The sequence below is a fragment of the Crocodylus porosus genome, unplaced genomic scaffold (assembly GCF_001723895.1).
Source record: "Crocodylus porosus isolate Cpor-Errol unplaced genomic scaffold, CroPor_comp1, whole genome shotgun sequence".
Classification (NCBI taxonomy): domain Eukaryota; kingdom Metazoa; phylum Chordata; order Crocodylia; family Crocodylidae; genus Crocodylus; species Crocodylus porosus.
Genome location: NW_017728918.1, coordinates 52,892,830 through 52,914,232, shown reverse-complemented (window position 1 = coordinate 52,914,232; position 21,403 = coordinate 52,892,830).

The following is a 21,403-nucleotide window of genomic DNA, read 5'->3' as shown; positions in this document are numbered from 1 at the left end:
TGCCAAGGGCCCTGCAATAACCCCAGCTAGCTCCCTCAACACCCTGGGGTGGAGAGCATCTGGACCCACTGATTTGAACACGTCCAGCCCCTCCAGAAGCTCTCTAACCCAGTCCTCCCCAACCTGAGGTCTGGAGGCATTCCCCTCGAGTCTGTCTTGCATCACGGTGGGGAAGTCCCAGTCCCTGCCCAAGAAAATGGAGTGAAGAATTGGTTAAAGAGGTCTGCTTTCTCCTCTGGAGCAACCACCAGATTGCCCAGAGGATCTTTCAGGGGCCCCACATTTCTCGGTGCTTTCTTCATACTCCCTGTATATTTGAAAAAGGAGCCAGAAGCCAGGTCAATATTACCTCATTAGGCCACATAACCATACTTCCTTTTGCTTGCTTTTTTCAACCCTGTAGTCCTTTTAAAATTAAACTCTGGCCACCTTAATTCAACATTAAGGACAGAACACATTTTTTACCATACCTACCCCATAGCATGGTGGTTAGGGCCCTTCCTTGCAAAATGCGAAATATGAGTAGAAACCCACTCAATCTGACCAAAACTTAGACAAGTCTGCAGCAAGCACCTAAACATTAAGATTTTGGACAAGAGGTATCATCTCCCACTCCTTGAGCCAATCTCAGCTTCAAACAACCACTTGATATACTTTTTGTTTGCCTTTGTTTCATTTTCCCTTCCATCTAAAGAATTATACAGTGTTCGTAACCTTTCTAAACAGAATCATATTGCATTGAAATTGGGTTCTCAAAATTCTGCATCCCCAGATCTAAAGCTAATGCTTCTGTCCTGCATAAACAAGATTCTAAGATAACATACGTGTCTTTTCCAGGCTGTATGTTAAAACTCCCTTGGCCCCAGCATTTCCTATTAGCTGCCTGTAGTGGACTCCTAGGTCTATGCTATAGAGGGACGTATGGCTGCCCATTGTCCAAATTATGCTTTTCTACATGGAACACTATAATCAGTCTCTGAAGTTGTGTTTGATTGACCAATGACTGAATGAGAGCTATGCATTTCCATGGGTAGACTAGGATAACATTCTTGAGATGAATTACATACCCCTTGAGCTAGTGGCAGCATAAATTAAACATCATAAAATAAAATCTGAGCTGTGTGTGTTATTTTTTTCCTGTAATATACAACACTAGACATGTTCTTGTGACCTTTTAACCATTACATTCTCTTTAATTCTCTACTTTATTTCCTTAACAAATAATTCTAGTGGGTAACATCTTGATGTGCTTGTTTCATGTTTTTTTTTTACTTTTTAGATTTCTGCTTTCTTACAGAAAATGTACTTAGTGTGTTCATAAGCTATAATGAGCATGCTACTGTACTTCCTTTCCAGTAGTAACATCTTGTTGGCCAATAAATAATATTTGATTATTAGGATAATAAATGCTTAATACATTTTTTGATAACTGCTGAAGAAAATGCATAATCTAGTACACTTTTTTACTAAAAGAAAAAAAAACACACAATCCTTTAATATAAAAAAGGGTTTAATGCAATTTAAATCAGAAACTGGTTTAAACCTGTAACAGAACAGACGTTCAGTGCACATAAACCAGTTTCAAAATGGTTGAAACTAGTGTAAGATAAACCTGGTTGAATGTACTATCAGACTTAACTGATTCGGGTCAAGCTAGTTTATGTAACTTCTGTTCCAGACTCCTTCTTTGTTCCAGTTAAGTCACAGTCCCCCAGCACCTCAGCATGCTCTCCAGCCCTGGCCTGGACTGTACTGTCTGCTCCAGGAGTGAAGGGTTGCAGAAAGGGGGAGATAGGGATTGTACCCCTGAGGCAAACCCTGACTTGGATCTGGGGCCAGGGAGGGGGGTTAAACTTCCCTTCCCCCAAGTACAGAGATTCCTTGCCTTGCTCAAAACTTGCTGCTGGCTGCAACTGTGGACCACAAATCCCAGCAGCACCTGCAAGCAGGAAGAGGAAGTAATGAGCAACACTGCAGTGTCCTGCTGTTATGATTCTGGCCTGCAAATCCCAGAGACCTCAGTTGAAAAGGGTTTAAAGCCATGTCTAGTGTTCAATGCCCAAGTGCTACTAGCCTATAATATGAAAGGTCAGCAGCAGTTAGGTACTCACCCTTGGAGGAGGGCTAGTCACTCTGGCTTTCAAGTGAATGCCAGAGTGTTTAACCTTCATATGTTCCCATGGGGTAATTTCCTACCCCAGATGCATATTTTCTGCAGTATCTTAAAGTTAATTAATTCTAATGTTTTTTTTTTTCTTTTTAGGACATTGTCACTGGTACTGCAGTGCACGATACCCCAAAGAAGAGCCAGCTTACATGAATGGTTTGCTCTCTGTGGGTGAAAAAGTGGCCAGGGTAATATGTTGCCCCAGGCGTGAGCATGTTTTTCCATATGGGGTAACAACTTACCCCATATGGGTTTAAATCATCATAAATAATCTTTCAGACAATCTCTATGTGTAATAAATAGATTTTGGTACATTTATTCTGTTGTCACTGGTTCCATTTTGTTCATGCACATGGGATAACAAGTTACCCAATGAGACCAACAGTGTTGAATTGCAGGGTAGCAAGTTACCACGTGAGAACAACAATGGTTATTGTTTCATGCAAATAGATTAAGATTAAGAGGCTATCCCACATCTCAAATAGAAGGTGAACAAAAAAAAAAATCTACCCCATAGCACAGGGCAGGACAGAATAGATTTAGATCACATCTCAGGTGAAATATCATAACCATAAGAAGATTATGAAAAAGTAACAATCTTCCTAGGGAAGCTGTGGCATCCCTAGGTGTCCATCACTAGAAGTTTTTTACACACCTAATCAAACTTTTTTTTATCTGAAATAGTTTAGGCTAGTTTAGGCAGCTGCACAGGGGTTTGGCTTAAGTGACCATTAGTTTCCTTTCAAATGTTATAGCTACACATTTTCTTCCAGAACATTGATAAAATAGCTAGAGTCCAAAAACTATCAATAGTTCCTATTAAAAAAGCTAACTCAGTGATTATTCCTTATTTAAGAGGATCCTTGGAGGCCTATCAATTAGTTAGAATTTAATTTACTTAATGTGTACAAGGTTGATTTCATATCACTCAGATTTCAAAGTTTCTAATGGAAAAAAGCTTTATGAAAGTCAGTATATTCCATCAGCAGTATTAATTTTATTATAAAAGTAATAGCAAACAAGTTTCAGCCACAATGAAAGAATAATGTTAACATATTAAAACAGGAGTGATAACAGGAGTGACTCTTCACATAAAAATACTTAGATTCATAGATTCATAGATGCTAGGACTGGAAGGGAACTTGGAAGATCATTGAGTCCAGCCCCCTGCCCCAGGGGCAGGAAGTCAGCAGGGATCATAGGATCCTAGCAAGATAAATATCCAAATGTCTCTTGAAGGTGTTCAAGGTAGGCGCTTGAACCATCTCCAGTGGCAGTCTATTCCAAACCTTGGTGGCTTGGACAGTAAAAAATTCTTCCTTATGTCCAGCCTGAAATGGTCATGGAGAAGTTTGTGACCATTCAACCTTGTCATCCCTTGGGGTGCTCTGGTGAACAGACGTTCCCCCAGATCCTGGTGAACACCCTTGAGGAACTTATAGGTGGCCATCACATCACCCCTGAACCTGCTCTTTTCCAGGCTGAAGAGTCCCATGGGTTTCAGCCTCTCATCATAAGGTCTGTATTTGTGACCTCTGATCATGCACATGACTCTCAAGCTTCTCCACATCCTTTTTGAACTGTGGAGCCCAGAACTGGATGCAGCCTCACCAAGGCTGAGTACAATGGGAGAAGACCATCCTGGGATTTACTTGAGAAGCATCTATGGATGCAGGCCAGCATTTTGCTCACTTTACTAGCCACAGCATCATATTGAAGGCTCATGTTCATTTTGTGGTCAATCATGACCCACAAGTCCCTTTCATTCGTAATGCTAACCAGTTGTAGCACTGCCAAGCCTATAAGTATGCTGCAGGTTTTTCATCCCAAAGTAGAGAACCTTACATTTTTCAGTGTTAAACACCATCAGGTTCTCATCCTCCCAATTTCTGAGACTGTCAAGGCCTGCCTGAATCACCCTTCTGTCCACAGGTGTGAATGCTTTACCCCAGAGTTTGGTGTCATCGGCAAACTTGGCCAGTCCATTTCTGACACCAATGAGAGCATGAAGATGTTAAATAGTATAGGCCATAGGACAGAGCCTTGAGGGACCCCACTGGTCACAGTGCATCACGATGATTGACTTCCCTCTGGGGCCTACTTCAGAGATAACGGACTGTGGTAAGGCCAAGGCTGCATTTGGCCAGTTTTGCCAAGAGGTGATCATGGGATCGAAGGCTTTTTTAAAGTCAATATATACAACATCAATCTCTTCTCCCTTGCCCAGGTGATAGGTCACCTGGTCATAAAAGGAAATGAGATTAGTCAAGCAGGACCTACTCATAACAAACCCATGCTGGCTATCCCTCAGGATGTTGCCATCAGCCAGTTTGTTAAGGATGGCCTCTTTGATGATTTTTTCAAAGTCCTTCCCAAGGAGAGAGGTCAGGCTGACGGGCCTGTAGTTTGCCAGATCCACTTTCCTCCCTTTCTTGAAGATAGGCAACACATTGGCCTTCTTCCAGCACTTTACCAGAGTGCCAGTTCCTGAAGATCCATGACAGGGGCTGAGCTATGATGATAGCCAGCTCCTTGAGTACCCTTAGTTGTAAACTGTCAGAGCCAGCTGACTTGAAGATATCCAGACTCTCAGGGTGTTCCTTCATGAGGTCAGCATTGATGGAGGGTAAGGATCTCCCTCACCTGGGCCTCTCTGTCCCACAGTGGGCAGGGGTATCCCATGGGACTGGTGAAAACTGATGTAAAGTACCCATTTAGCAAGTTTGCTTTTTCCTGGGTTTTAGTTGTCAGTTGTCCTGGTAAAGCAGGGGTCCAATGTTGCCCTTGCTTTTCCTCTGGCTCCCCACATATCTAAAAAATGACTTGATATTTGTAGCTAGTTGGAGTTCCATTGCAGCCTTAGCTTTCCTGGTTTGCTCTCTGCAGGTCCAGACCAGAGCACAGTATTCCTTCTTGGTGGTGGATCCAGTCCTTCATCCTTTGTAGGTCTTTCATTTAACACATAGGAGGTCCACTAGTTTTCTGCAGAGCCAAGGGGGCTGCTGTGCCCTTTTGCTGTCTTTTCTCCGAGACGGGATAGATATTGCTTGTGCTTCCAGGATCTCTCCCTTGAGGAGCAACCACTTGTCCTGCACTCCCCTCCCCTTTATGTTGTAGCCCTTTAGGGCCTCACTGACAAGCCTCCTTAGCTTGCTGAAGTCAGTTTTCCTGAAGTCAAAAACTTCTGTATTGCTGACTGACTTGCCAGCTTTATTGCAGATGGTGAAGGTGATCAGCTCATGGTCACTGTTGCACAGCTTCCCTTTGATTGTTAGATCACTGATTAGCTCATCCCCAGTTGCCAGTGCAAGGTTGAGCAGCACTTTACCTCTTGTTGGTCCATAGACTTCCTGTGTCAGATAGTGCTCATCCATGCATGAGAAAAAGCTTTGTGATTGCTTGGATTTGGCTGGGCACTCTTCCTATGAGATGTCTGGGTAGTTGAAGTCTCCCATGACAGCCATATACCAGGAGCGTGTGGCCTCAGCCAACTCCCTGGAGAACTTCTGGTCAAGGTCTTGATCCTGGGTAGGGGGTCTGTAGTAGACTTCCAATATAATGTCCTGTGCTGTATTCCCCTTGGATTCTCTCCCAGAGGGTCTTGAGTCATCCACCCTGGGTGCCAGTGTCAGCTTGTAGGGATGCGTAGCTTTTCTTAACATAGAGAGCTACCCCCCCACCCCTTTTGTCCAGTCTCTCTCTCTTGTACAGGGTATAGCCATTTATACCTGTGGCCCAGTCATGGGTGGAGTCCCACCAGATCTCTGTTATCCCTATTGCATTAATTATTTAAGTTTAGCAAGAGAACAAATTCATCCTGCTTATTCCCCAAGTTCCTGGTATTTGTGTATAGGCATGCAAGTGTCCCTTTGGGGGCCCTTGCCTTGCCTACAGTTCATTCCTGGGTTGGGGCAGGGGTGGGATCCCTTGAATGCCTTAGCCTGCTCACTTTGCAAGGGTTGCTCAGTGGGCCAGCAGTGGCAGTAGTTCCCCCATCCCCCGGCAGGCTTAGTTTAAAGCCTGGTGGAGCAGGTCAGCAAGTCTGGCTGAGAAGAGCCTTGTCCCCAGCAGAGAGAGGTGGAAGCCACCCCTTCCCAGCAGCTCACTGCCTCTCTCACCAAAGAGCAGGCTGTGGTCATGGAAGCCAAAACCTTCCCGATGACACCAGCACCACAGTCTTTGGTTCACTACCTGGATCCTCCTCTCCCTCCTCAGCCCATAGCCCAAGACTGGGAGAATTGAAGAAAACACCACCTGCACCTCTAACACCTTAAGGCCCACTCCCAAATCCCTGTATAGCTTCATGACCCAGCTGGGAGCACTCTGAACCATGTTATTTGTGCCCACATGCATAAGGAGCATAGGATAGTAGTCAGTGGGATGGAGGAGTTCATGGAACTTCTCCACAATGTCTCTAATATGGGCACCTGGGAAGCAGAAGACTTCCCGGGCTAAGAGGTCAGGGTGGCAGATTTTCCCCTCAGTCCCTCTCAGGATGGAGTCTTCCATGACAAACACTTTGTGTTTTGTCTTAGGGAGGGCAGGGGCAGTAGCTACAGTTGAGTGTGTTGCCTGCAGGAGCTGGCAACTTAGCAGGCTTTGCTGGGGCTGCAAGAGGTTCATACCTGTTGAAAAGCTTCAGCAGGGCAGGGATCTTGGTGCGGCAGGCCTTGGGGCCCTTGACCACTTTGGTCCAACCCTTTGGATGGACAGAATGGGAGGTCCCCAAGTCCTCCCTTGTGCTGCAGGGAGACTGTGGTCTATCCTCCGTCTCCCAGGGGAGAAGAGCCTGGCAATAGGAGTCAATCTCCTCCTCACAGTCTCTGATGGCATGCAGTCTCTGGCTTGTGGCCTGGAGCTCCTCCAGCTGGTGTGCCAAGGACCCCAAAAGGGAGAAGACCTCACAAGGGGAGGTGGCCATGCTCCCAGACCCCAGAGCCTGAAAAAGTGACAGGCAGCCCCACAGCCAAGAGCCAGAGGCTCTGTCTGCATGGAGCCCAGAACCATGGGATCCATCTGGGTGGAGGCCTCTGAGGTTCCAGAGGGGGAGGTCAGAGACCCTGAGGGGACCCTCAGGGTGCAGCACGTGCCCATCCACAGCATGCCACTGGTAAGCTGGCTACGGCTAGGACCATCTACCCTAGGGGGCACACAGGCAGGGCCCCGGGCCTGCCCGCTTGTCCTCCTGTGTAAACTCTTACACTAACTCATACGCTGGGCCCAGGAGTGTGCCTGCTTGTGTGGCCTGTTCACGAGGCTCTGGTTGCGTGGCTCCCTGGGGGAATGGGTGAAGCAGGAACCGGGAGTGGGGGGGAGGCAATATAGAAAGGGCAATATTTGAGATATGCACTCTGTAACAGGATTTGCCTTTCAAAAGCAGATGTGGCATTTCCTGGTGGCCCCTATAATCTCATCTTGTCTCCTCTGTGGTTAATCAGGATACTTCCCTGCTGCTTGCCAGCCATGCCTTTGATATTGCTTTAAATGCAGGAGGCTATCTCAGTCCACCAAAGGGATTCCTTGTCTCCCTGCCTCTGGTCCTTTGGCCCCTCAGGCTCAAGACAGTTTACTGGGCCCTTGGGCTCTCAAGTGGAGCCCGAAGTTCCTCACAGTCCTTTGGCACCTTTTCCACATGCCTTCAGTGGCCTTTTCCCAACCTTTCCACTGCCCCCATTCCTTTCAGCTATAACACCAAGGTAAATCGAACCCAAAATGTGATCAATTGCAAAGGGAGTGCCCTTTCTCTCAGCTCATACTCAACCATACTAGCTTCTCCCAGCATGGGCCTTCCTGAACCTACTCACAATATCCATAGTCTCCAAGACAGCTTCTTCACTTAGTGCAGGGAACTTCTTTAATGAGTACAGCCTGGGCCAGGTGCCAGCAGGGCATTCCTACCTCCAACCCTGCTCAAGTCAAACTGACTCTCTGCATCTGGTGCAAGGCTTTATAGCCCCTGGCTCTTCCTTCTTCTGCAGGCCATTACCTAATTAGCTGCCAACTGCTTGTTACCTGGGGCTCTGCTTTCTAACTACACTGCTGAACACTGCTTTTAGTAACTGGGCTTGGCCGCTGTTACATTGTTACTCAAAAGAAAATGTTAACAACAGCTGCAGGCTTCTATTTGCATTAACAAATCTTATTAGAGGCTAGCTGGCTATTTTAAGTAGACTCTTGAAGAGAAGCCAGTCTTCTCTCCTTTAGTTACTATGATATTAGTTTTGCTTTGACTAAAGCAAGGTTTCATCCAGTACACTTTATCTCACTGAAACTACTTAATTCATGAAGTAATTATTCTGGATTGCACAAGACTAATGTGTAGTCAATGAGGCAGGGCTCTTGTCTAATTCAGCATGTATATTATACAGCGAACAGCATACACAAAACAGATAGGGATTCTGATGGAACAGCACGGGTTTCAGTGTTCATTTTGCATGGAAAAAGTGTGCTTCCTGCATTGTAAGAGATATTAGGATTGCTTAATGGTATGTGGTAATTTCTGACATGTTATTTTTTCATTAAAACCTATGAGAATCCCTTTAAAAACCTAAAACCTATGTTAAAACCATATTAAGGCTGAATGGTTTCATTTATTTAATAAAAGTAGAAATATAAATAACAGGCAATAGAACAAGCTGCTAAAGAAGAATATAGTATCAACATCCCTAGACATATTTAAGTTTACAATACCACCATGGCAATTATATAAATTAATCTTGTCATAACGTATGGAGATAAACAAACTTGATCACTACAGCTAACCTTTTAACTTTAATAATTCTTTATCATAAAGATAGGTTGATTTCTCTTGGCTTCAAGTCTTACTTGATTAGAACATAAGAATTTAATCACGATCTGTATCGTATAGTCCTGTGATTGTTAGGAAAAGTTGGATCATATTGATCTGTATACTTCCATGTCAATCACTAAAAATGAATTCATTGACATTTATGTCTTAAACAAAATGCATGTATTTGCTGTCAAGTGTCATTTGGCAGTACAAATATTTATGTGCTGCTACAATGACCATATTAGCATAATCTGACAAATAATCAATGTTTGTCTGAAATTCTAGAGCCCTGACAGCTAATCCTAAAGAGCATAATTGGATGGAGAACCATGGAATAATTGTACGTGATATTTGAACTATTTCCAAAGTTCCATATTTATTCTTTAGAGTTTCATAAATTGTCTGTTACTTTATGATTAACTGTTAGGGGACTGGAATTTCAGTTTATCTTTGGTTAAATCTCAGTGTTTATTTACTATAAATAAATATTATAGTTACACCCAAATTTCTATAAACCCAATCTTAAATTCTTTGCTGCAATGCTGACTGTAATCCTGTTCTCGTTAACTTCAATTCTTAAAAAATATGTCTTATTACTTTAACTGAGGAACTATAACAGCATCAAGACTGTTGTCTGCTACTTAAAATATATCTTCCCTCTATGATCCCAGCTGTTCTGGGTATTCAACCTAGGTATCATTTTATGTAGTAATAGAATAATGAATAATAAAATGGCAGAATAAAATCTAACAAACTATAGATCAAAAGTGTAATCTGAGATATAACCTTTACCAGCATGAAATTTTCATCATAGACATAGTTAGCCAGCCCTTGGGCCCAACATTTTCATCTTGAGTCTATCCTTAAGAGTCCACAAGCTCTAAAAAAGAAAGGCGTAATACAAAACTCACTAAAGCCGAAACAACCTTGCAATGGGCCCGTGATCAGGCTATTTTAACTTCCTTCCACTTACATCCTGACACCCACACTAAATACCTTCATGTTCACACTGCAGCTCTGAGGATGGGAGTCTTTATATAAAACTATAACTTTACAAACATAGAACATTTTAGGCCAAACTCTATCATACCTAAATCTTACGCAACTCCAACAAATTGAACTGGACCACATATATATTGTAAATAAGGGAATATTTGTCATTTTGCCTGTGTTTGGAGTATAGAAACTCCAAATTTTACCCTTCCCTCTTCCAGTCAGATTGGTGTGGTTAATAAGGAGTTTTGCCTTCCACTGTACCAGTGGGACCGGGGGGGGGGGGGGGTCATGTCAAGAGGCAGACCCAGAGGGGTAGTAGAAGTGCAGCCACACTCCTTATTTGACCATGTGGCAGGAAAAGCAGCTGGGGATTTTTTTAACTCCATGGAAGAGATCAGAATACCCCCTTCAATTCCTGTCTGTGCTCAGAGGGATGTCACTTCTGCTGCTGTCTCCATCTTCTTCCCTTCCATTACCCACTCCTCAGTCTGCTGCTGCCTCTGTTTTAAGGATCAGGAAGCTCCTGTCCCACTGCATCTGGTTTGTGTAGTGGCTGAGCTGACCCTGGGAGAGCAGCAGCAGTGGCAGCAGTAGGCAAGGAGTAACCCTGCCTTGCCTGGTCTCTCCAGGTATTCTCTGCCAATGTCGTAGCAGACATAGGGTGGGGGAAACTGTCTGCCCTTTGACTGTATCCTAGGCTGAGCCTAACCCCTGCACAGCCTTGCTGAAGTGGGGCTGGAGCTCCCCTAACCTCCAGGACAGTGGGGACAAGGGAAGTGGTTGGCTAGGGAGAAATAGGAGGGGGAGAGGAAAAGGTAGGGGTCATGCCTCTGATCAGGGAGGAGTGAATTCTCACCTGCTTTGGGGATTTAAAAAAGCCCCCAACTACTGCTTCCACAGTGCAGCCTTCCTGCCTGTGTGTGAGTGCGGAGAGCAGGGTGAAAAGGTAGATGTGCTCCCTTCTCCCCTCCCCACCACCCCTTCCTACACTGCTAAGACAGTGCTCTAGCATCCCACTCCGTTTGTGAATTGTTAGTTCCACTTCTGGGCATGGTTTTTTCTTGATTTCTTGACTTTATTTTAACAATACTTGCAGGCCCAGGGCACTGAAAGTCTTCATCATCCTGCTTTACCTATGGCAGGTCAGGTTCTTTTGGTATTTTGGGGAAATACGCCTTGCAGCTGTGTGACAATTTTGATTGTGCAGTTTTAGGAATGGGTCAGACAAGCACTTGTATGGGATAGTTTTGACAGGGATGATCTTGTCTTGGGAAGAGAGTAGGACTAGATGACCACCTGAGGCCCCTTCAGGTCTTAGATTTCTATTATTCTGATTCCATACTCTTTTTAGTGCACACTTAGTAATAAAAATATTTAATAATTTTAGTATAAGCGCTATACAATAGTAAATAGAGTAGGGATTAACTTTGTATCATTTCTCCTGGGTAGAGTTCTACTATTTCACAGTTATGTACCTTGCTTCAGTCAGAAATACATGAATTCTAGGATGGCATTCATAGTTATGCTTGCCTATGGTCAACATCCATGTATCAGTTATGTTGTAATGGATGTACCAGTTATGTTGTAATGTCTTCTTACTATTTTATTATATTTAAGAGAAAAATAATATGATGAAGACTTTGAAGCTACTTTTCCCCCTAAAACTTTTCACTGGATTTTTCCATGTAGTAATTCCCCATATTCTGTTTGAACTATTGCCTGATTACTTGTGTCTAACCAAAGTAGATGATGTAATGGTGGGCACTTTGCTATTTACTGATATTTCCTTATGCTAACTACATCTTGGGGAATTTGATACTGTGTTCTTCAGTGTACATTGTGCTAGATGAAAATTAGCCAGGAAACAGGGACTATTTTCATTTGCATAGTAATGAGGCAATTTATTCAAGAATGCACCAAAAGCGAGGCTAATGGATTTTTATGCAAACCACCTGTTGGCCATTTTCCTTTGACCAAAAACTTCTGAGCAAAATGTGTAGCATTTTTTATTAAATGGAATTTAGTATTCAGCAAACATCAACAGAAGAAGGAATATGAAGAAAGACAAACTTTATATTTCTGTGTTATATTAAATATGAACTGTAACTGGGCTATAGTTCAATATTTTATTTCTATCCAAGGATGCTAAGAATAGTGTCTTTCCTTCCCCTGCCCAAACTTACAAATAAAAGGATACTTGGATTATGCAAAATAAGAATTTCCAGATAAATATTAAAAAAAAAAAATCCCAAACAGCTGGACGGATACAGAAGCCATTTTCATTTTATGGTCCTAGGAGAAAACAGCATCAAAAACAAGGAATGTTGCTGCTGACCTATAGTTGTTTTGTTCTATTCATTTCACACAGATTTTTGTAATGTTCTGTTTTAAAAAAGTCTAAAAACTATCCATAGCCATGAAACCAACAAAAGTAAAAATGCTAAATTACCATGCATTATGTCACATTGGAATTGTAACACCCTGGAAGTGAAAGTATGAGAAAACTGACATCTAAACAGGTTATTGCAGTGATTTAGCCCAATGGAAATGAAAGTCTGAATGAGCTACTGACAGTCTGCTAAAGATAAAGGATGATTGAAGTCTAGCAATAATCTGCAAATGATGACATGAAATATTGAGAAGCTTCCAAATATGGTATTTAAAATTTAATTCAGAATCCCCAAACAAATCAGGTTTCTTAGTATGATTGTAGGTGTAATTCATCAACATCAAGTAGTTACTTTACAAAAACTCTGCATTCACAATCTTCTAATAATCCGTCTGAAGTCACATTTGATGTGAATGACAGATTTTGGTTGTAAGTAATATAACTCATAAACATTTTGCAGAAAACTCTTTTCTATCTTTGGCTGTTATAATGGAGGGATATTTGAGGGGGAAACGTGTTAACATTATGAATTATCTAAGTGCTAGAAGCAAAGAGGAAGCTACAAGATTCATGTTTGCTTCAGAATTTCTCCATTCTCCAGCCACATGAATGTGAGTAACATTACTGAGTCCATAATGTATTTTTCACTGCAGGAAATCTTGTACATGCATGGCTTTCTCCTGAAAATGTTAAGTAACTTCCTTTCCTTAAAATCAATCAAAGTCAAATTTTTTCCAAGGGTGGATCAGGGTGGGTACAGTGGTGTGATTACCCTTTTTTGGACTGTGGTGTTGGAGCAGAAGCTGAGGATTTAAAAAAAACCCTGAAGCAGGTAAGAGTCCTCCTCCTCTCAGTACTCCTTCCTTTCCCCTTCATGCTGTTGAAAATATCCTGCCTCTCACCCATTCCCCTCTTCTGTGCCTGTCATTACCACTACCCCCAGCTGAACTGGTGGCAGTGGGGAGCTTCAGAGCCACTCCTGCCATGTTCCAGGCAGGTTGAGGCAGAAGCAGCAGTGCTGGGTGGGTTCTCCCTGCATGCTTGGTCCCTTACATGGTAAAAAAAAGAAAAGTCTTCATCACATGGTCTGCTCTCCCTGGTGGGTGAAGCAACCCTAAGCGCAGGGGACTGCAGGCACCCCAAAGCATCTGTCACCACTCCTGCACTCTCCCAATTTTAAGTCCTGAATCCACCCATGCCCTGCTATAATCTAGGGCAGGCTCTATAAAATAAAAAAGTTAGAAAGTCCTAGGGCATAAGTATAAAAAAATGAGCATTCTGAAGAAGGCACATCCACCTACAGTTTACCATTCTGGTTGCTCTTCAATTAAATGTGCCTCATCATTTATCTGAAGATCTTAAAAAACACATATATGGGTGACACTGAAGTTACCCTGTGATATGGGAAAAAGAAGAGGTTATAAGGCTATCCTGTACATTTCTTGGCCCTTATATTCATTCTTTGCATTGTGGTCAGCTAAAGCACTTTTAAAATAATCTAATGGATTATATATTCATTGAAAAAAACATTTTAGGTCAGAGTAGAAAATTTCTATCATATTAATTTTGATAAAATTTTATTTTGGAAAAGGGCATTTTAAAGAACATTTAATTTTTTTTCAGATTGATTCTATGTAATTTTATTTCTTAAACCAATTTACATTTTAAAATACATTGAAAGCTAAAGGAATTGACATGGATTGCCTTTTTTCATTTTCAAAATTTGATGTTTTATTCCTGCTTCAATTGAAACAAAGTGGAAATTTTTATAAGGATAAGGCTCCCCGAGCTCCCTGCTTCCCAGTCTTGATGACGAAGCCGGGGGATGGGAGATAAAGACTTTCCAATCACAGTCGCAGAGCAGGAGGGCTTGGGGCTCCCTGCTGCCAGGGTTGGGGGACATAGTCCCCATCTGGACTCCAGAGACAGAACCCAACCCAGCAGCAGGCAGCTACTGGGGGCAGGGAGCAATCTTAGATTTGCTCCCAGTCAGGCATGTACACAAGCGCTACTATGGAGTTAGTAATTGCAAGTAAATTTGATATTTGCTATTTGCATTTGCAGGTAGAAAATGTACTTGCAATTAGCAAGGTTTACTGTGCAGTAAGAATGTGCACATATAGATGCACATCCTTACTGTGCAGTAAACTGTGCTACTTTGCAGTAAAACTAAATCAAATATACATCCTGGAACATCCACATCCTGATGGACAACCCTACCAATGACCAATCAGAATGAATGATGTGAAATGCTTGGACACACCGTCAATTTTATGAAAACTTTTCCAGCTTACGCCAAACCAACATTCTGTTCTATCACATATTAAAATTAAAGGGCAGTTCTTAGAGAATGTTGAATATTTCCCCTACATGGATAGTCAACTTTCTTAAAAAATAAACATAAATGATGATATTCAGTGCCAAATAAAATCTGTGAGTGCTGTCTCTGAAATTGCGTTTTTGATCATCATAACATTAGGACCCAACTGAACTTTCTGTCTACCAGGCTCTTGTCATTCTGTTGTATGGTAGTGAACCTATACAACATATTGGGAACACCTGAAAGCCTTGGGATGTTACCATGAGTAATTTCTTTGGAAAATCCTCCATAACAACTTGAAGGACAGCAGAACAAATGCCAACATTCTGGCTCAAGCAAAAACTGCCAGTACTGAAGCTACGTTTATGTGGCACCAGTTTTGTTGGACAGAAAATGCCATAAGGATACTTGAGAATCAACTTCCAAAACATGTTCTAACTCCTAACTTCAAACTCTAGAGGTGGGCAAAAGAAAAGATTCAAGGATGTCTTGAAGGCCAATCTGAAGAAATAGAATATTTTCATAAATACCTGGGAGAATTAAGCACTGAATCATCCATAACAGCGCCTTGAATTATGACAAGGAATCGATCATTTTGTGCAAATACCTCACTATAGAGGAGAATAGGTGAGAGAGACAAATGGAAAGATCAGTGACCCCATATCACCAGGATCAATTCCTTCCTTCTGGAGTAAAACATGCAAATCTCAGATTGGCCCCTTTTGGATTCACCAGTGACTTCCCAATCTACTGGAAGATTGTTATCTTCATATCAAAGGACTGCCATTAACACTATCACTTCTTTTTGTTGGCGTTATTTAGTTGAAATCCAAGTAAGTACCAAGCTATATTGGTATCAAAAAGACATATCCCTATGGAGAATTAGGCCCGCTACCTGTAATGAATAGTATGTCTTTTCACACCACAGCGTATGAAGGGCAATACAGAGCAGCAGTTAGAAATAAGAAATATTATCAATGGGGTTGAACTGATAGTTGGATTGCAAGCCAAAATGTAATGGCTGTGGAGTAGCTAGTAAGAAAAAACAAACAACAAACAAAAACTTTAGTAAATCAGGATTTTATTCCTTTCTTTATGTTTGAAATATAAATGTAAAAAAATAAGCAACAGCAGTAATATATAAAGCTTACCTATAATGTCCATAAGGCTGGCCATTGTCAATAGATAGAACATAACATTTAATTATATTGTATTTCTCTAATTGTAACCTCTGATAATTAATAAATTTATAAGAATTTAATCTGATGTCTTGCATAATACAAGTCACAAATATTCAGCCAGTAAAGGCCATAACCAAACTGTATCTTATATTTGTTTGATCCCATTTCCTTTAGAGAGGTATCTGATTTTGTTTTAAATATTTCACATAAAGGACAATTACTGAAATTTAAATTTAGTAGTTACTTTCATGGTAAAAAATATGCACCTTGTATCTAGTCTGAATTTGTTTAGTTTCATCTTTCAAGCTTGTTTAGTTTGGATCTCACTCTACTCTTTTCTGCTATATAAAAAAAGCTATTTACATCAGGAACCCATATAAGTATTTGTAAACCCTGAGCAAATCACTTCTTAAGATTCTCGCGCATAAGCTAAATATTTTTAATATGCTATGTTGCTAAGAAGGCATACTTTTGAGACTGCAGGTTATTCCTTAACTAATTTCTGTATCTCTTTCAATTTCTAATGTCTTCTGTAAAATAAGGATACTAGAACGGGAAACAATAATGTAGACAATGTTTTGATTAATTTTATACTCTGAGGGTGCATGTAAGTGTTACATTTCTACCAGTGGAATTTCAGTGCTATTAGTAGAAAACCTAAGTGTACAAGTGTTCTCATAGTTTCTACCAGACCAAAATGGTCCAGTAAAACTTCTACTTCATCTGATGAAGCAGAAATCAAGCCCAAATAGAGTTTACACTGGTTTAATGAATGCATGTATGTTTACCATATTGATAGAAGTTCACCTTCTGTCCTCCAGCATCTTATCCTCATCACTCCACCCCCCTCCCTCCTCTCCAGAGGTACACTCTGATTCAGCTGGACTCCACTACTCTGGCTGAAACACAGAGCAAACCCCTCCCCTGTCAGCCCTGGGTCTGGAAAAACCCAGCCTTTATAACCATTTAAAGGCTGTGCAGCTGACAACCCCATGCTTAGCCCCTGGGCTTTAACTGCTGCCCCTGCTACCCAGCGGAAAGCACATTACTAAATCATTCTGTGTAAATGACCTTCTCTTATCTTAATTTATGAACTAATCCATTTTCTTTGCCATCTTTAAGTTTTAACAATGGTCTTTTAAGTTCCCCCACCCCCATACTACTGAGAAAGACAGTGAAAGGTATAAATAGAAATATTCCTATACGAGGATGTTTTCCCATTTACATTTTACACACTATGGGGGAATCTACATGTGCACTTTATTGCAGAGCTGACTAACTAGCTCTGCACTAAAGCATCACAGTCTACATGTGTGCCAGTATTAGGGCACAGTAAATTAATTAAATCCACTGTAGGATAGTACTATCTCTACAGCAAAGTAAATTACTTCACCAAAACACCGAAACACACCCAGTCAGCTCCTCTACCACCTGCTGCCACCAGTTGGAGCCCCACGGCTGCCCCCTGCCTCCCCCCAGGTCCTCTTCCTGGCCCAGGGCTGCTTCACCCCAGCTCAGACTGCTGCAGTTCTAGGTGAATGTGTTGCAGTTGACTCGGGCACAAAGTGCACTGGAATTTATTGCATCACACTAATAGCACCCTATAAGTGAAACCATTTAAACCCTTCAGTATGCATCACAGATATATTTATAGTGCTGTTATTTTTATAAGGATGCCATGCTGAGCAACTAAGTCACATGGCATACAAATGTTTAAGCATATATTAACAAAACTCGTATATCATAAAAATATGGTTTGACATACACAATATATTGTATTTACTCAAATACCGAATGAAATTTCCCACCCCCAGTTAGCAAGAGGTAAAAAGTCCCTTGTCTTATAATTGCATACAAAGAAATCTCACTAAATACATTGTCTGTCATTAAACTGCTGCCAAAAGCAGCATATGCTTAGCAATGGAAAATGGCTATGCCATTGATTACATTCAGCTAACACTGAGCATGACAGTAAAACACATGACACACATGGTGATAGGAATGTACCACAAGAGTAGGTTAGTGCAGCCTATCTGAACAAGACACATGGTGCTGCCCATTAAGCATAGCCCAGCTAACCAACTTTTTCAATGTCATGGTGAACCACAACACTGTATACAGTTCATACACAATCCCTCTGTTGCCCCCTCTCTCAGTTTGTCACACATAATTAACATGGCTCTTCTGCAACCTGTCGGCTCTGTGTTCTGGGGGAACCCTGGCACAGTACCCAGCCTGTCTGACTTATGAAGGACTCACACCCTGCCCTCCCCCACACCTCTGCCTGAATTGGAATTGATCAGAGGAAGGACTTACAAAAGGTAATTAAGATGCAGTGGAAGACACTCCTAAAACCCCTCCAGACAAGTGTGATAGGAGTATGACAACTTCCTTAGTCTCATTTACATTGCAAATGGGACAGGCTGGCAACTCCCCCAGTCTCATTTATATTGAAGATGGGACAACGGGGCACCTCCATCAGCATTAAGAGTGGAGAACAGAGATTCTAAGGCAAGGACTGCACTGAAATCTAGGACCAGAGAAGCAGGGGAGCACTGCATGATAGGTGATTGCTGCTCCAAATGCTAATTAACCCTCATCTGCACACACCCAGCTCAGCATTTATCAGACCAATTTTAGTGATGACTCCTTTACTGATACCCAAAACACTAAATCTGCCTGTGTGCATTGTGAGCTCTCAGAGTAACAGCTGCCCATAGCCAGGAATGATCAGCTTACATTGTCAAGCATAACAAAACAACTCTGATATACTCCCTTGAGTTATCATTTACCCATAAACAAACCTAGTGTTCTCCCTTGAACCATTTTTGTTTCCCTCCAAAAAAACCTACCCAGGCTCAGGTTTCTGTTCTGGTGCTTGGATCCAAAAATTGCACCAGTTCCACTGAGACTTCACCTTCTTCTTTTTTGCCTGGAATACCTTCACTTATCATGCCGGGGGCTCTGCCTGTCTCAAGCACTCTAGACTTGAAACTGAACAATTTGTCTGCAAGCTCCACCAAACAGCTGGAACCTCAACCAGTTCAAGCTTCATGGAGTAGTGAGACCCCAACACTCTCTCTCTCTGTTTAAACCTGTCAAAGTAAATTTTTTGTTATGAGTGCTGCCGAAACAAGAAGTTAAGTTTGACATGCGCAGACAGCCTAAGAGAGTGAAAAATTCCACAGTGCAGTCAGAGCTTGCCCCCTGCTCAACCCTTAGGACTATCAATCAACCGTGACCTACTTTTCAGTCCTGCGCATGCCCAGTTACCACACAGAGTTCAAACTTACTCATGCTCAGTTCCCCAAGAACATGACATCATCATTCCAGAGAGTTCTTACAGCTAAGCAGCCTGATTGGCCAAGGGGCTGCAATATTAGTGTGTGAGCCCCAACCTTGGTGTGGGTTGTGTGGGCTTCGTTGGTGAGAGAGTGGAGAGAGACCATGCTCCATCTGTAAGCAGAGGCTGCTTTCAGCAGGGACCGTGAGGCAGAGAGAGATTGGGATTCGGTCCCCCAGTTCTCTTCGTAACCTCACTCGGCGATTTACCCCTTGATCTCGTCTCTCTTCGTGTTGATTCTTTCTATTACTGGACTGTTTTGGCTTTGACCTCGACCTTGATTTTGATCATCCCTATGGCTTCGATACTGATTCCGGCTTCTACTTACCTGGCTTTTTGACTGACTTCGGCTTTGTTTACTGACTACGGCTCAGCTCATCCCTACTTACCTCGATCGTCTCCGCTGCATCACATCTCAGCTCTCGACCTCGCCTTCGTCAACAACCATTCGATTGTCCAAGTGGGCTGGCATCACGACGTTCATTCCGTCCATTGAGTTACAGTTTTGTTTGTTTGTTTATTTAATGAGCTGTTGACCAGCCCTGGGACTATCAAGTTGGGCAGCCGCACCTAGATCTGGCTAGAAAGCAAGAGCTCACTTGAGAAACCCGTGGGCCAACAGACCCCTCCGTTGTTTGTTGTTTGCATTTGATTAACTGTAACTGAAGAAAGCATCACTACCTACGCCACCAAAAGCATAAGTCAAATAAATCTCTATCTTTTTGAAACCACTACATTTCTGTGCCTCAGATCTCCATGCCAGTAATCCCGCCTGTATCATATCTGATCCGCCACTACCCGGCCGCCCAACCGTGACACCATGAGCTTGGCTCACCAACTCCGGGACAAAACCCACTTTCTAAACCTCAGACTTGATTTAATCTCTCTTTCCCCTCTTCTGTCTTACTTTAGGCATTACTTTATAAACCTGACTTTTGTTGATCAGACTTGAGCTAAATTTCCCAAAATACCCAATTGAAGTAATGTTAGTAATGTAATGTAATGTTTAATGATTTCTTTGCCTCTGTCTTCCTAAGTAGGGACCAGAACACTCACCTCCCGGCTTGGCCCCCCTCGGGCCCCAGGGGAGACACACCTGGGCCAAGGGTTAGTGAGGAACTAGTTAGAGAACTTCTGTAGGGACTGGACGTATTCAAGTCAGCCAGTCTGGATTATCTCCACCCAAGAGTTCTAAAGGAATTGGCTGAGGTCATTGCAGGACCCCTGGCACAGCTTTACGAGCACTCGTGGTGCTCTGGTGTGGTGCTGGAGGACTGGAAGAGGGCCAACGTGGTTCCCATCTTCAAAAAGAGGAAGAAGGAGGACCTGGGAAACTATAGGCCAGTTAGTCTTACCTTGATCCTAGGCAAGCTGTTTGAGAAAATTATTCTGGCACACATCCATGAAAGGCCAGCAGAGGACTGCATGCTTAGGGGCAACCAACACGGGTTCATCACTGGCAGGTCATGTCAGACCAACCTGGTGGCCTTTTACGATCAGATCACCAAATCATTAGATGCAGGGGGAGCAGTGGACATAGTCTTCCTGGACTTCCAGAAGGCTTTCAACACTGTCTCTCACCCTGTTCTCATTAAGAAACTGGGGGACTATGGTGTCAACACCCACACAGTCAATTGGGTCACCAACTGGCTGGAGGGCCGCACCCAGAGGGTGGTGGTGGATGGGTCTTTCTCAACCTGGAAGGACGTGGTCAGTGGGGTTCTTCAGGGCTTGGTCCTCGGGCCTTCACTGTTCAACATCCTCATCAGTGACTTGGACAAGGGGGTAAAAAGCACCCTGTTCAAATTTGCTGATGCCATTAAGATGTGGGGGGATGTGGGCACACTAGAAGGAAGCAACAGGCTACAATCGGACCTAGACAGGTTACAAGGTTGGGCGGATGTGAATAGGATGGGATTCAACATAGACAAGCGCAAAGTGATCCACCTGGGGAGGAACAACCGGCACCATACCTACAGGTTGGGGAACTCCCCTCTTGTCAGCATGGAGGCAGAAAAGGATCTTGGAGTCATCATTGATTCCAAGATGAACATGGGCCGGCAGTGTGGGGAGACAGTCAGGAAGGCCAACCGTACCTTGTCATGCATCCACAGATGCATCTTGAGCAGGTCCAAGGAGGTGATTCTCCCCCTCTATGCAGCGCTGGTCAGGCCGCAGTTGGAGTACTGCATCCAGTTCTGGGCGCTGCACTTCAAG